Genomic DNA, 17,146 nt, shown 5'->3' with positions numbered 1-17,146 from the left:
ATCGGGCTGCACCACTCACTACTTGACCCCTCAATGATTCCCAGATCCAACATCAGTTTTATTTCTTTCTGAAGCACTGGCACCAACCGTTCTGGAATTCTGTAGCTCTTTTGTCGAACGGGTGCATCCTCCTTCACCCGTATCTTGTGCTGAACCAGTGATGTGAAGCCTGGTGTTTCCCGAAAGAGCTGTTGGTCCACGAGTGGTTTTATATCAGCCTGCTCAGTATGAGACAAATGAGAAAGGTAAACTGAAGCACAAACTTGAATATTAGTTGGAAAGAACTTCTCAGTCACCTCCTCATCGTTAACTGAACGCACCAGTAACTGATGGACCGGCTCTTGTCGGCTATGGAATTCCTTCAACAAGTTCACATGAAATGTCTGATATTTTTTAACTCTTTCTGGCATATTCAGTTCATAATTGACTTTACTCACTTGTCTGACGATCTCATATGGTCCATGCCATTTTGTCAGCAGCTTGTTATCGCTGGTGGGAAGCAATAACAGTACTTTCTGACCTGGAAGGAAGACCCTATCCCTGGCCTTCTGATCATACCATGTCTTTTGATGTTTTTGTGCAGCTTTCATGTTGTCTTGCACCAATGATGCCATCTTCTCCAACCTCTCTCTCATGGTGATGACGTAGGCTGCGATGTTTTCGCCCTCTGCTTTGGGGTCCTCCCAGCAGTCCTTAAGCAGATCCAGGGGGCCTCTCACTTGGCGGCCGTACAAAAGTTCAAAAGGCGAAAAGCCAGTGGAAACCTGCGGGACCTCCCGGTAAGCGAACAGAAGGTATGGCAGCCACTGATCCCAGTCAGCACCTGTGTCAGAGACAAACTTGCGCAGCATACTTTTGAGAGTCTGGTTGTATCTCTCCACTAGCCCGTCCGTTTGAGGGTGATAAGGGGTGGTCTTAAGTCCCTTTATCCCTAACAGCGTATAAACCTGCTGCAACAACTTGGATAGAAAGTTCGTTCCACAATCTGTCAGAATTTCTCTTGGTATGCCTACCCTAGAGAAAAGCTGCAGCAGACAATTAGCAATGTGACGGGCTTTAATTGATCTGAGTGGGAAGGCCTCAGGAAACCGTGTTGCATAATCACATATGACTAATATGTAGCGATGACCTGTGGAGCTCCTCTCTAAAGGGCCCACAATATCCATGCCTAGCCTCTCAAACGGTGTTTCAATAATTGGCAGTGGTTGCAACTGGACTCGCGCTACTCCTTTGCCTGAGGTCAGCTGACATTTTTCACAAGAACGGCAAAACTCAGAAACCTGGACATACATTCCTGGCCAAACAAAACGGCTGCTGATCCTATTCAGTGTTTTGTGAAAAGCCATATGACCTGCCCATGGAATTGAATGACCCAAATCCATAATTTTGTTTCTGAACTGTTGTGGGAGTGCTATAGCTTCGCACTTCCCCTTTCTCTGGTACAAGATGCCTCCTTTAATCAAGTAAACAGTGTCTGCAAGACAGCTTACCTGACCTTGACTAGCCCCCTCTACCTCTGTTACCTTCTCAAACCAGGGTTTTAGAGTAGGGTCGCTTCTTTGGAGTGCACCTAAATCTGAGGGAACATCAAACTCAAGCTGGTTATTTGGCTTAGGAAACAATGCTGTACCCGTTTCCCCTGAGCCTTTGAACTTTTCTCTTCTTTTCTGAGCCCTAGACTTCCTAATCTTCCCTGGCTCTGTTTCAAGAGACTCCTCAAAAAAGGGTAGCTCTTGCATCATTTCCTTTGCACTTTGTGCTCTTGTGACTACATGACAGGGTTTAAATGGTTCAACTGTCATATCTAGAGGAAGTGAGCCTCCAGATCCATCAGTTAAGCCTTGAATGTCTTTCTCAGCACTCATTTGAGGGTCATAATCTGACTGATGTATTAGATCAAAGAGAGTAGGGATGTCATTACCAAGTATCACTGAATATGGCAAACTGGGAACCACAGCTACCACTAACAAGTAAGTTTGACCTCCCACAGTCAGGTAAACCTCAGCAGTGGGGTACCTGTGTTCATCTCCATGCACACAACTTATTGTAGCCCCAACCCCACTTTGCTTTTCTCCTGAAATTATGCTAGAATGTACAAGAGTTTGGAAGCACCCAGAGTCAAGCAAAGCTTCCTCTTTGCGCCCATTAATTAAAACAGGGACAGTACAAGCTTTCTTTCCTACTGGCTCTGTGGCTGGTCTTGGAACTGCACACAAAAGAGATGGTTTTGACTTAAGGGCAGGGCAAAATTGTTGTGTATGGCCAAAGTTATGACAGTGATAACATTTAATATCCTGAACTGAAGACTTAAAGGATTTCTTCACATTGTGAGGTCTATGGGAAGGGAGCTGCCTAGAACTAGAAAGATTTCTAGCCTGAACTTGACCAGAACCCTGTTCACCCCCAATGGACTTACTTGGTTGGGCGTAGTGGGTCTCCCGGCTGAAGTAGGTGCTCTTGCTTCCTTTTCTGGCTGAAGTGAAAACCTCTGCGAGGGTAGCTGCTTCCTTTGCTGTCTTCGGGTCATGCTCACGTATCCAGATTTCCAGCTCTGGGTTAACCATTCTTAAAAACTGCTCCAGAATTATCTGCTCAGATATTTCTTCAACAGTTGATTTCTCAGGTTTAATCCATCTTGAAAACAGGTCTTTCAATCTTACATAAAGTTCACGTGGCGTCTCACCTGGTTCAACTTTCATACATCTGAAGCGGCGTCTGTAGGTGTCAGCAGTGATCTCATATTTTGCCAGAATTGCCTCTTTCACTTTATCATAGTTCTCAGAGTCTGTTACATCCATGAGAATGTAGGCTGTGCGGGATTTACCTGTCAACAAGGGAACCAGACGAATAGCCCACTCATTCCTGGGCCATCGACACACGTTTGCCATTCTTTCAAATGTAGTCAGAAAATGTTCAATGTCATCTTCTGGTGACAGAGGAAAAAGTTTTGGTTCAATTAAAGACCTGGACCCACTGGCCACTGGAATGTCTTCACCATTGAATCCATGTTCTTGTTCTTCAGATGTTGTAGGGGGCGCTGGCGCCTCTGGTGGATCAGGCTTATCAATTACAGCATTAACTTGTAGCTGGATTTGCTGAAATTGATGCTGCATGCCTTTCCACCTTTGCTCCTGACGTGACAAATCCTTCTCCCACCTTTGGTCTCTGGCTGCTTGAGACCGCATAAGAGATTTCACCAACCCTGTCAACTCCTCCAATTTGTCCTCAGGGCTTGTTGCTGCCATGGCCTCTAGCTCAGATGAAGCTCCAACTCCTTCATCAGGCTGCTCCTCTTGGCCTGGCTTTCTTCCACCTCTTGTCATCATCTTCTCACTGTGGCATGAGTGACACACTCCTGACACCACTTGTAACAGGGCGGCCCTTAGCGGCTGGAAACACAGTGAGTTGGACTAAGGCAAGTGCAGTGGAACAAAGTATTTATTTGCCATACAGCTCTCCTTACAACAATTCACTTCGAGCTTCTTCACAGCACAATATCCTCCTTCTAATGACAACCGGCAGCCTTAAATATGTTCAGCTGTCACCGACTTAACCATTATTCCACTCTCAGGTAATTTCTTAAATCCCAACCTTCCACCACAGTATACAATATATCAATTAGAATAAATAAATACATAAATACATTTCACATTTTCATATTAATAAATATTTCACACTTTAATTTTACACCAAACCCAATATTATAAAAACCCAGAAACCCAAGCACAAAAAGATTCACCAACTCTCTTTACCAATGGTCTCTCCCGGAACCTTTAAATGGTGTCTGGACCCCCGGGGAAACATTTGCCCAAACACCCTGAAGAGGACACAGGCAAGAAAGGTGAGTAATCATTATCTTACAAACACTTATTTGCACCACTTTTATTCCTAGATTTCACACACACATTTGCATTAGTTTTCCTTACTGGTAAACCTTAATCACAATCTCAATCACCATTCTTCTTTCCTGACAGACAACCACCACATTCCTTGATGAGGAGCAGCTGTGCAGGATCTGAAACAAGGCTACCAACTGATTTTAAAATCTGAATAAATAGTCAATAAATATTTAAACTTCTTGTGTTCAAATCCATGCTTAAAGTGCAATGCTAAATAAAGTGCTTTTAATAAAGTGAAAGGTGTGCTCTAAAGTGCTATACAGATAATATAATACAAATACATGTAGTAAGGGAGTCCTCTTCCTTACAATCATGTATATATGTCTCAGTCTCAATGTTAGTTTCCTGTGTTATTTTGATAGTCTCTTGTCCTGCTTGTGTTATGTTTGGCTTTTCTTCCCCTGTCATTTGTCTGACACAGGCTGTGTCTCAATTCAGGGGCTCCATCCTTCGTAGGATGGATGGAGTGGTCTACGTGGGCCGGGTCCTCCGAGGACGCTTCCAGCCTTCTAGGTCTTCGGAGGACCCGGCCCACGTAGACCGCGAAGGCCGGGTCCTCCGAAGACCTAGAAGGCTGGAAGTGCGAGGCTGTGAACTGGGACGGTCTAGCCTTCACATTTGCATCACCTTCTGTCTCAGTGGAGTTTAATAAAGTCAGCCGGCAGTTCTTTGCTATCTAAAATATAACAGGACATTGGAGTAAATTCTCTACCATCTCACGCTTCTGTTTAATCAGTTTCCTGTTTGACATTTATTCAGCTGTGTGAAAACTATAACTTTAATCTCAGCCAAACCATAAATCACTCAGGAACACATAAAACACTGAAAAAAGCCAAACAATAACATTTTTAAGTTATCTAATTGATTTATATGTTATATATATATATATATATATACATATATATAGTGCTGGGTTACATCACACACTGCATGGACACTGTCACCACGGAGAAGCGGGTCCGGGTCTACCCCAATCGTAAACCCAAGATGACAAGTAAGGTTCAGGCACTGTTAAAGGCATGTAACTCTGCATACAAATCTGGGGAGCAGACCTTAAAAAAGGCATCAGAGCAGCAAAACTGGACTATTCAAATAAGCTTTCAGATCACCTCTCTGATAACAACTCCAGAAAGGTATGGGAGGGCCTGAAACACATTACCAATTACAAAGGCAACGGGACAAATACAGATAATATGGACATCTCATTAGCAGAGGAACTTAACCACTTCTTTGCCCACTTCAAGAGAACTGCAAACACCCCCACCATGCACACCGCCCTGCCCACAGCCTCCTCTGAGCACAGCCTCCTCTGAGCACAGCCCTCACACATTTAGCCTCCAAGAACACCAGGTTCGCTATGTGTTCAGAACAGTAAATCAGAGGAAAGCTGATGGCCCTGATGAAATACCTGGGAGAGTGCTCAAAGCCTGCGCCGTCCAGCCATTTAACCTCTCCCTGTTACATGCCACTGTCCCCCAATGCCTGAAATCATCAACACAGACCCATCGCACTGACTCCAGTGGTTGCAAAGTGCTTCGAGAAGCTGGTCCTAAAGCAGATAAAGGACTGCCTTCCACCCGCTTCGACCCTCACCAGTTTGCCTATAACAGGGCTCGCAAAATTTCAAAATCCCTGGTAGCCCTTTGGGCAGGCACTCTTCAGTTTTTGTTAGCCCAAGATAAATTTAAGTAGCCCAAATAAAAAAGAGAACAATTTTTTGATTGATGTTTTGTTTCCTTTACAATATTCTACATTTAAGTATATTATACATTAAAGTATAATATTGTAACGGAAACAAAAATTAATCAAAAAACTGTTAAAATACAAATCACAACAATTGTATAAAAATTACAATCATCCACTCAAATACTTGGTTCTAATTGAACAGAAATTTCTATGAACTTGTAAGAACTGTGTAGAACATGAATCAGTCTGTGTCAGATCCTCAATCTGAAATTTCCACTGAAGTCATGGGTAAGAGGTAAGTGGAACCAAGATCTAGGCAATTTGCTTTTTGAAGTTTGCAAAGACTGCTAAATTTTGCCAATGGTAGTTCACTCTTTGCAACATAGTACGCTGTTCTAAACAGCTTTTTCAGGACTTCTTGTTGTGCTTGGTTTATTTTTAGTATGTTTTTTGCAATTGGTGTTTGTTCTGGGAAAGATACTGCAGATTGAGCAATAATGCATTTCTTGCATTTCTCATACGTTCTGATGGGGTCTTTCTTAAAATTACTGGTCCCAGTAACAAAGGCCCTTGTCGACTCAGAAATCAAGGGAAACTCACGACACACCCGGCAGAACATTATGTTATTTAGCTTGTCATATTCCAGCCACAGAAATTCTTTTGTCCATGAAACCAAAAAAGCTGCACTTTTTTGCCTCATAGTCTGATTTGTCATAACTTTTCCAGTTTGTGGTATTCTTTTCTTTGCCTGTCCCTTCTTGATTGATTGATTGATAATACTTTATTCATCCCGAGGGAAATTGGGTTAAGGCTGCCAGCCGTGCCAGCGCCATCTTACCCTTCCGACCATACATATATTACACAAACATCACGGGGGAGACAGGTCAGTGAGGTATAACAATGGAAAATGCACAACATTAGGAAAGACGAGGAGAAAAAAGAACTCTCCCCAGACTGAGCTCCAACAGGGAGATCAGTTTGAGAACAAAAAAAACCCCACCTCAGCACATAGCACATGAATCATCACATTGCACAACGTAGAAGACATAAGCTTCGAAGGCGTTTGGGGGGGGGTAGGTATGTGTCAGTGCACATGCGTATGTGTGTGTGTGTTTGTTCTGTGTTCAACCGAGAGAAAGTGTCCCTTCACCTGGTTAAGCAAAAGTCAACAATCTTCGATCACCGCGGGTGGCCTTGAATGAGGGGGAAGAGTCACAACACAGTTTTGTTATCTAAGGGAGAATTTTTGTTATTCCCATCAGCTCTGTTACCGTAGTTCCGAATTGGTAGATGTCGTTCAATGTCCTCTATCAAGAGTGTCGCCAGACACACGACGCAACCAACCATTGAGTATCCGGCAGGAAACGTCTCCGCATGACAATCGGGCTCTCCCAAGTCCAAGAGGGTGTCAATTCCGTTAAGGGACCAGTTGATCAAATCCATAATTCTTCTTTAGGTTTTTAGAGAACAAGTCTGGGAGACTCTCTTAGGGTTAGAGAATAAGCGAGACTATACAAAAGACATGAGAAGCCAAGCAAGAAAGATAAGGGAGAGGGAGAAGGAGAAAGCTACAGCTACAGCTACATTTGCGAAAGAGTGCAACAGCATTGACATATATTTTTCCTTCCTATGATAGCCCGACGGGCAGGGCTGAGTTAGATTTTGGTAGCCCGACTGGAAAAATCGCTAGCACTGGGACGTCGGGCTAGCGATTTTGCGAGCCCTGACCTATAGGGCAAACAGGTCCACCGAGGATGCAATTTCCACCGCCCTCCACTCTGCTTTCCATCATCAGCTAAGCGATCCACGTTAACTCGCTAACGGAGATTTGCTTCGTTAATGCGGTTATGGCGTTAACGTCATTTTAACGAGATTAACGCTGACAGCACTAGTAATATGTCTTAGACAGATTCGAACTCAGTAATCTGCCTGAGACATTTCATTCTAAACACCTCATTATTACTCAGGTCTCCTTTTAGCATGGTCCAGGTCTCAGAGTCGTAGAGGCAATGAGCAGTCAACCCAGCTAGAAGCCGGCCACCCTGGTACGAGTTAAGAACAGGGTCCTAGGTGCCCAGGAACCACCCAGAACCCGGCACCCACGAAAGGAGCAGGCCAACAATCGCACCAGAACATCCAGACATGCACCCTGGAACAAAGAAGCACCCATGTCCCAGGGACAGCAGAAGAGTCCAGCGGGAGAGTGGAACCATGTCCTACAGGGGTCAAGGCTCAGCAAACCCAAGACCCAGGCCCAGCCACACACACACACACACACAAACACACACACGCACACACTCAAATGTAGCCTTTGCATCAGAAATTTTGTTCTCTCGTTAATTATTTAATTTAATTATTGTTTTAGTTTTCTCAGGTTGTTACTCATGTGTTCTTGTGGTGAGAAAGCATAGGCAGATTCTAATGATTAAATTTTTTGTTCTAGTTCTAATACAAGTGTTTTCCCCTTCTTTTTTATATGAACAGTAAGGTAAAATTTTGCCTGCATTGCTACTTTTCCTGCTTCCAATAGAACACATGGCGATATTCCTGGCAGGTCATTATTATCTAAATACATTGCCCACTTCTTTTTGTACTAATTAATGAAATCTTGTTATTTCAATAATGTCGTATTACATCTCCAGCTCCTAATTGGTAGGGTCACTCTTTTCTGTGTCAGAGAGATCAATACCGGTGCATGATCGCTGACAGTGATAGGATATTATCACTGTCCCGCATAATGGAGCCGCTAACAAAAAAGCAGTATAAGTGAGACTGTGAGTGGTGTACTGGTGAAAAGGTGTTATCCCTGAGAGTGGGGTGATGTGAACGGCAAGTATTGCAAAGACCAAAATCACTCATGTATTGTTTAAGAATATCTGTAGGCTGCCAGTTCCTTTGACTCACTGCTGTATTGAGCCTGTCAGGTTCTGGATTGAAGACTAGGTTGAAGTCTCCTCCTATTATAAGCGTGGTATCAGAGTAATCCAAAAGGGAAGAAAAGGAGGAATGAAAAAAGGAGGAGTCATCAACATTTGGACCGTATATACTAGCAATACACAGATCCATATTTTGAATACATAAATTAAGTATTATAAATCTGCCTTCTGGATCTGAAAATAGTGTTGTTAACAGTGAAGTTTATTTTTCTGCTAATTAATATGGCTATGCCTCTTTGTTTTGGGTTTCAACAGGCATACAGGACATATGGTTATGTCCATAAATATTTGGACAGACACAACTTTTTTCCAAATTTGGTTTTGTACATCACCACATTGAATTTTAAATGAAACAACTCAGATGCAGTTGAAGTGCAGACTTTCACCTTTAATTCAGATGAAAAAAAAGAATAAAAATGTGAGAAAATAAAGCATTTCTTCATTTCAGGGGCTCAAAAGCAATTGGATGAATGTAATAACTGAAAATAAAATGTTTATTTCTAATACATAGTTGAAATCCCTCGCTGGCAATGACAGCCTGAAGTCTTGAACTCATGGACATCACCAGATGCTTGGTTCCCTCCTTTTTAATGCTCTGCTCGGCCTTTACTGCAGCGGCTTTCAGATGCTGTTTGTTTGTGGGCCTTTCTGTCCGAAGTTTAGTCTTCAATAAGTATAACCCATCTTAACCCACCTGAAGCATGCTCAAGTGGGTTAAGATCAGGTGACCGACTTGGCCATTCAACAATATTCCACTTCTTTGCTTTAATAAACTTCTGGGTGTCTTTGGCTGTGTGTTTTGGGTCATTGTCTGTCTGTAATATGAAACTCCACCCAATCAATTTGACTGCATTTGAGCAGGCAGTATGTTTCTGAACACCTCAGAATTAATTTGGCTGCTTCTGTCCTGTGTCACATCATCAACAAACACTACTGTCCCAGTGCCACTGGCAGCCAAGCACACACAAGCCATCAAACTGCCTCCGCTGTGTCTTACAGACTATGTGGTATGATTTTGAGTCACACCCCTTCTTCATACTTTTTTCTTGCCATCATTCTGGTCGAGGTTGATCTTGGTTTCATCTGTCCAAAGAATGTTTTTCCAGAACTGTGCAGTCCAATCGAGCTTTTCTATTCTAGAGGCTTATGAGTGACTTGCACTTTGCAGCGAAGCATTTGTATTTACTTTCACACAGTTTTGTCTTTTTGGTAGACTTGGATACCCCTACCTCCTGGAGAGTGTTGTTCACTTGATTGGCTGTTGTGAAGGGGTTTCTCATCACCATAACAATGCGCTCGAAAACGCTCGGCAATAAAATTCTGCAAACTGTTCAAGTCTTTTTTACAGTTGTCCAGGGTGTTGAAGTTGATTGAGATATGTCTGTAAGTCATATTTTTATTACCTTTAAAGCTGTCAAAGAGTAAATTGGCAGAGAAAGTCAGTGACAGAAAATGACTGAAATGTTTTAAAATTAGCGACAGCCTTGTTTAATGCTGTCGAGATTTTCATTTTGTCTCGCGATGCTAGAGCATAGCTCTCCTCACTTACCTTCCCCCTTTCACTTTGTGTGGCTTATATACACTTGTATCTCATTTTAATACTTAACAAAGATGATGCTGTCGTCAGTGACTGTGAGGTCAGTAATGAATTGGTTGATGCCAGATTTTATGCCAGTTTGACCTCTGAATGCCTGCAACATGATGACATGGATGACAATGCTGAACAGGAGAGAAAAAAAACAACACTTCTCCAGGTCAAAATACATATTATAAATACATATATGAATAAAAAAAAGAAATTAATAAAATAAATAAAAAATGATAAAAATATATAAAATAACAAGGAACTTCTTTGTTTTGAGGCATTTCTTTCAAAACACATAGTTAGTTGTGAAAGCAAAACTCCATCCAAACTGAGGGATGCCTCTGAAGGATTTAGAGGACAATGTTTAGTATGATAATGAAGATACTGAACAACTGGTAATGAAGCAGATAAGTGAGACATAAGCAAAAGTGCTCAACATTTACATACTAATTTATGTATGTATATACAAGAATATGCATGTGTTGCTTAAAACCCAAACCTGCTAAATATTCATCACACATCTTTAGCTTATTTCCATTTTTCCTGCATTATTAAACAAACAAACACAAGCCAAGTGCCAGTTTCAGGTCCTGGCTGCCGATGAGTACAACAGCATAGTATAAGAGTATCAAACCCACGAAGGGTTTGAGAGTGCACAAGGGGACGAGGACACATTGGAAAGAAATGGGATCATCTTTCATTCAGACCTATTTTCCTTGTGATCCTAAACCTTGTTTTTAGTATCACACTGTCAGCTCTGCTCCAGTTTTCGCTTTCCGTGTATTCTATCCATCTTGATCCACCCCACTGTGGTAGGTCGAATTGCAACTTTGGGTGCAGCCTAGCCACCTGGAAACACACACATCAAAGTGGGTTATTGCTACTTTAATGTATCGGGTAAAATGCTCTTTTATTGTTTTTTTTTTTTTTTTTTTTTTTAAAAACCCAATTTCTTTAAATTAAGGACATACCTGTCAGCTACTGATTATTTTAGCACTATGCCCTGAAACAGAGGCAGACAAAAATGCATGCAGATGCTGGGCCAATAACAAACCAGGACAACTTTGACATTCCAAGCACATCTGCAGTCCATCAGACCAAACATCAGATTCTGAAGAGCAGGTGTGCTTGAGTAATCTGTTTTCTCAGTGCAAAGAATAGATAACATTGGAGCCCTGCAGAGCATGAGCTGTTGATTTTTGCTTGTTTCATTTTGTTTTTTTAGCTCGTGTTTCCAGTTTAAACAAAATCTGCCATTCAGCTTCTCTAAAGCTTGTTAACTGAGATTATATAGACTTACATATAGCAAGTACAAAACCTAAAGTATAGAAACCACAAGTTGTGGATTTGCAGTATCCCCTCTGGCAAACTGTAGATTATTCCTGTGTGATACTACAAATACAAATACTGGCACTGTATAATAATACAGTGCCAGTATTACTGATACCGATACTTTTAACCTATAAAGGCTTATATAGGGGAGAGCAGTATATCATGATTTATGAGATGAATCACTACACTAAATCACTGAGTTTTAGTTGACCCAAAGTCTTTAAAGGACTTTGGGTCAACTTCTCTTGTTTTAAGGTGCTGTGCACGCAACAGTCAACACAAAAAGATTCAGATATGTCATATAATGCATGTGTGAGGTATATTTTTCATTTCCAAAAAGAAAACAAAATGAAAAAACCCCAATTTCTTAACACACCTCAGTGCGCTACTTAACAAACTTGGATATTAGCACTGGTATCGATCTGATATCAATACCAGCATTGCTACTGAATCAATACTATCTATATTTGGATGGATTCACCCTCTTCTACATATACATTTACAAAGATTAAGCAGATGAGTGTGTTAATCAGTGTGCTTTGGAGGTGCTGGTTGGCAAGAATATGAGTTCCAGCACCAATTAAAAAATTTAATACAAAGAAAACTGAAAAGGGGTTCCATCTTTGCAAAAGAAAATAGTGGTAACCGAAAATTACAGATAAAGAGCAGGTTTGAGACTGGGTGTGATAGCAACTTTGGAGTGCATATAAAGACTTGTTTTACAAAGCAAACGTAAGATTGATGTTACCATTGATAATGCATGCAACACACAATGGAATGATCAGTTTTTGCCTTTGTATTCGTCTAAGGGTACAATTCACAGTGTGCTACTGCTATAGATAGGGAATAAGGTTTCAACAGGAGGCAGGCATAACAATTTAAAAAGAAGGAGAGGATGAAATGTTAACCGAATCTAACAGTGTAGTGGATCTAGTTTTTAAGGGAATGGAGCTCTTTAAGCGCAACAGATAAAACACAGAGCGGTGTTGTAAGGTAAGAAGAAAACAACAGGGTCATGCAGACCTTGGTCTTGGTTGAGGTGAACCTCAAAGAAACTAAATAACAGCCCCAGAAAGTGGAAATTGATTGTAGAGAGGAAAAAAAATCCATCACCGAGAGAAAGTGGCAAAGAGTAAATGGTGCCAAAGCAGACCAGGATCAGAGTTTAGAAAGTATCGAAGTCCAGACGTTGATGTGAAAACACAGTTGAAGAGTGGAGGCTGATAACCTGTGTTTATATGGAGCCAAGTGTTATTAGCTTGCATCAACACAATTCATAGCCACTCAGCCTGCGTGCAGCCGTTGCTCCGCTGAGTATCAAGCCAGTTTTCCTCCCATACGACGCCAGATTGCTCGGTCCTTTAAACAGGTAGTAAAACGCTCGGGCCCGCATTAAATCTATGCGTTGTTCCTCGTGTTTTTCCTCGTGTTAAGGCCCCTTCTCCCCGCGCGTCAGACTTGCCAGCCTGCTCTACTCTACAGCCATCTGCTTGCCAACCAAACCGACCTTCTGTCACGCTCACCGCCACCCTGTTTTGCAGCTCCACTGACCATGTTCAGCTTCAAACTCCTGCCTGCTTGCTCATTATGCACTGCCTTTCCACTCAGCCCTTCTGCCAGCACAGCCATTGGATCCACACCAAAACAATCTAGATGAATACATAGCACTACAGGCCAGAGGTAGAATATTTATATCTACTTTTTGCATTGAACTGTCCCTTTAAAGACAGCGAAAGCAGTGGCTGACGGTGGCCAGTAAAAGTGAAGTGTCATGAATATGTAGCCCACTCCTGATGAGTTTACTCAGTTGAGGATTCTTGCTCAGGGATTATGGGCTCGGCCAGCGCTGCTTCAAAATATGCAAATCTATGGCATGCCTTACATGGGAGCCGTGTGACCTGCATGTGTGTAGATTATGGTAACTCTTCAGTGTTTCTCTTTTAGTTAACTCCTTTTCTGCCCACTGAAATCAAGCAGAGTCGGTACAGTTTGGCTTCCAAAATCCTCCGCAGGCCATTTGGAGCTTGCAGGACTGGAGGAAATTTGGGTGAATGTCAAATCTGCTGAAAAAACATCTCATTTCTTTCAGGTCATTCGGTGTTAACTTGCTCATTTTCTCTCTGTACATCTCTGCACTCTGTTCCCTTCTGACGATGAAACTTTGTTCAGGCTGTCCCACAAGAACAATTTCTTTTAATTTTACAGTACGTTTAAGTCTTAAACGATCCACCGGGTTTGTTGCTGCGGAAGCATATGAGATGGATTAGAGGTCGCCTGTGAAGGTCTCCCTCCCATAGCAAAAGGAGATGACTGGACACTATATAGTTTATGTAGACAGGATATAATAAATGCAAATGCAGGATTAACCAACACTGTCAGTCTGTGTTTACTGAGGGGTTATAGGGGAGGAAAAGTATTGGTGTTTCTTTTTTTAGAGCTACACTTCATGAGGAATGTGAGCTTTTTCTCCGTGATTGACAGAAGCCTTCAGTTTTCTCTACATCCAGTCACTACAATTTAGGCAGAAGCCAGCAGGCATCGTGGACTCATGCAGTGTGGCTGCAGCAGAGGCAGGGTGAAATGTAGAAGTTATGTGTATCGCAGAGCCTGGTTGCAAGTTGAGAGCGATGTCTGCACTCTAAAGCAATTCCTTTTGATATAAAGCAGTTTGTCTCTGGTGTGTGGGTTAAAAAAACCCTCAAAACAAGAGGTTGTACATGAAGAAGAGTGCACGCAAAGAAAAGAGGTTTAAAATATAGCGCAGGATAAGCAGTGCAGTCATTTCAGTTTGCCTGTTATGAAAGCATTGACACTTTTTTTATTTAACAGTCAAACACTCAAAGCACTGTACAAATATTTACCTCTGTGGTGCAGATGTTTAAAAGGAGGAGTTGGCAGGTGAGTTGTTTGGTAATTGCGATTCTCAGTATAAACAAAAAAAAAAAGCCGGCCATTTCAGTTTCAGTCTGCTCGCAGCCCATCTGTCGCACCCTGGAATGGCTTCAGCCCCAACTGACCAGTATCACAATAAGGTGACACACAGGCGTTACCTGCTCTTGCCGACAGACCGTGACAGTGGCCATTATCAGCTCCCCTAGCACTGTCTGAATAGCTGGTCCAGGTTATTATCTGGTGGAGTAGTTGGCTTTTGGCTGGAAGGAAAAAAGGAATTTCAGACAACAGAGAAGCTGGGGGGAAAGACACTCGGTTTTACACTTTCAATAGATCTGTAGCCAAGGGAGAAATTGTTGCAGCTGAAGCTACATGAGGCATGCAGTTAGTCTCATTTCCTTTAAAGTACTTACAGATTTACCTTCTGTGCTAGGAAATTGCTTAAAAATGGGCCACTTACAACACTCTCAAAAGCCCATTCAAAGTTTTCAGGTGATAGATGTTGAATACTGCAGCCATGGAGAAAATGTAGGATATACATATTTATGTGTCATTCAGCTCATTTTACATAGCATTAAAAAAAAGAAAAGTATGACTTGAGCAGCAAATGTACTTTAGTTATGGACAGTATAGCCTAGGTTTGAATCCACCAATGTAGAGCTTGTGTGATCTCTGTGGGCTTTTGTGGGTTTTCTCTGGGACATAGGGTTAGTTAAACTGGTGACTTTAAATTCTCTGTAGGTATGAGTGTGAATGTGGTCTGTCTTTGTTAGCCCTGCGACAGACTGGTGACTTGTCCCTACCTCTTGCCCCTGTGACAGCTGGGATAGGCTTCACCTGAACTGGATAAGTGAAAAAGATGGGTGGACTCATCAGATATTAATCTTTTTAAGTTATATAGCTTCACACAGAAGAAGAGGGGCAGCATGCCACCTGGGCAAGGCAGGCAACTGCTTGGGGCTCCTGGCCCGTGCCGGGTCCCCAAGGGCTGACAAACTTTAAACTTCAACAAAGGCAAAATTTGCAGTGACATTCAGAGACACCTCCCTAACGTGACATCTAGGGAAAATGAAAATGAAAAGGAATTATTTTCCTGCAATTGAAAATAGAAAGACAAAGAAATGGAAACATGAGAGAAAAAAAGTAAGACAGTGATAAGTTACACATATAATAATGATTAAAAAAACTGCTAAATAATTGGAGTAAATGTAACTCCGAGCAGGATCACATTATTTCTTTTGTATACTGACGTTTAACATTAGTTAACTGAGTAGGGTGTGTTTATATCATTTTTCTAGTTGCATGTTTTAGATTATCAAAACAAATATATAACACGAGTAAATAAAAAAAATGCAGTTTTTAAATAATGATTTCATTTGTAAAGGGGCAAAAAGCTATCCAAACCTACCTGGCCTCACTAATTGTCTCTTAAACGTAATAAATGTTTCCACCACCCTTGGCAGCAAGAACTGCAATCAAGCATATTTAGCAAGGAGTCTTTTATTTCATTGGAGATAAATTTGGCCTCACTATTCTTTGCAGAAATATTTTATTTCAGCCACATTTGAGGGTTTTCCAGCATGAATTACCTGCTTAACATCATCCCAAAGCAACTCAACCTGTTTGGTCTGTAATTTGACTCCAAAACCTTCACTTTATTTTTTAAGTCATTCAGAGGTAGACACACTGGTGCGTTTTGGATCATTGTCCTGCTGCAGGACCCAAGTGCTCCTGAGCATCAGGATGGATGCTGTTTTTGGATTATGGATTATGTTTTGTTTTTATAAAATGCTGTCTTAGCTTTACACAACATGTAACAGGACTCAGACCTTTCAAAAAAGTTCAGCTTTTCTCTAGTCAGTCCACTGAATATTTCCCCCAACAGCTTGGGGATGATTTTTTGGCAAATGTGAGACGGGCCTAAAGGCTAGTAGTTAAAATATTAATACTTCATAACCACCCAGCTTGGTTTGGGGCATTGTTATCAAATAATATGTCTCACCTTGTAGAACACCAGTAACAGAGGTGAAATCTTCTACCTTCGACAACAGTTTTCTGTAGTAAATTGATGAAAACTGTGTTTGACAGCCATAGCTATCAAGCTGTGAATGCTACGTTATGAAATGTAGATGCAAGAAAGTTTGGGCGTGTTCTCTAAGGTGTAAATTAACATCATGTGGTGTGTGTAATTTGCTGTATTTCCCATATGTGCCAGTGCAGGCGCCGGCACATCAATTGTCAGTATTGGAAATATTACAGTGCTTCTATCAAATGAATAGAAACAAAATAAAAAATAAAAATGAATTGAAACAGTAAATACTGTCTCGTGACAGCTGCACCCAAGAGCAACCTTAAGAGTTGAATTTCAGGAATTCTAATTCTCTAATGTGAAAGATTTTGTATTTAATGTTTTTAAAATGTTCCTGTTATAAGAATCTTTTTTCAGAATCATAAAATGAAATCACACTCAGGGTTAAATTTATATTATATTCAATTTGATTCTATTCTATTCTACTCTATTTTATTATATTATATTTATAATATAATAGCAATGACCTCTTTGCCTATGGCTCCAATAGATTTATCATAATCACCTCTGCATAGAAGCTGTACTTTCTGTTTGTAAATATTTCTTTGCCATATTGCATCACTATCATTCAGTCACCGTTAAGGACAAGCCAGTAAACACGTTAGCTATTGTGTTGCACATTTTTGCTTGCACAAAGTTAGTTTTATCTGTTTTGTATTTTTTCAGCTGGCTCAAAAGGAGTAGACCTTGATCAAAGACAAGGCCGCTTAATCAACTGCTTTCATCT

Source organism: Pelmatolapia mariae, linkage group LG13 (assembly GCF_036321145.2).
Source record: "Pelmatolapia mariae isolate MD_Pm_ZW linkage group LG13, Pm_UMD_F_2, whole genome shotgun sequence".
Classification (NCBI taxonomy): Eukaryota; Metazoa; Chordata; class Actinopteri; order Cichliformes; family Cichlidae; genus Pelmatolapia; species Pelmatolapia mariae.
Note: the sequence above shows the minus strand (reverse complement) of the source record.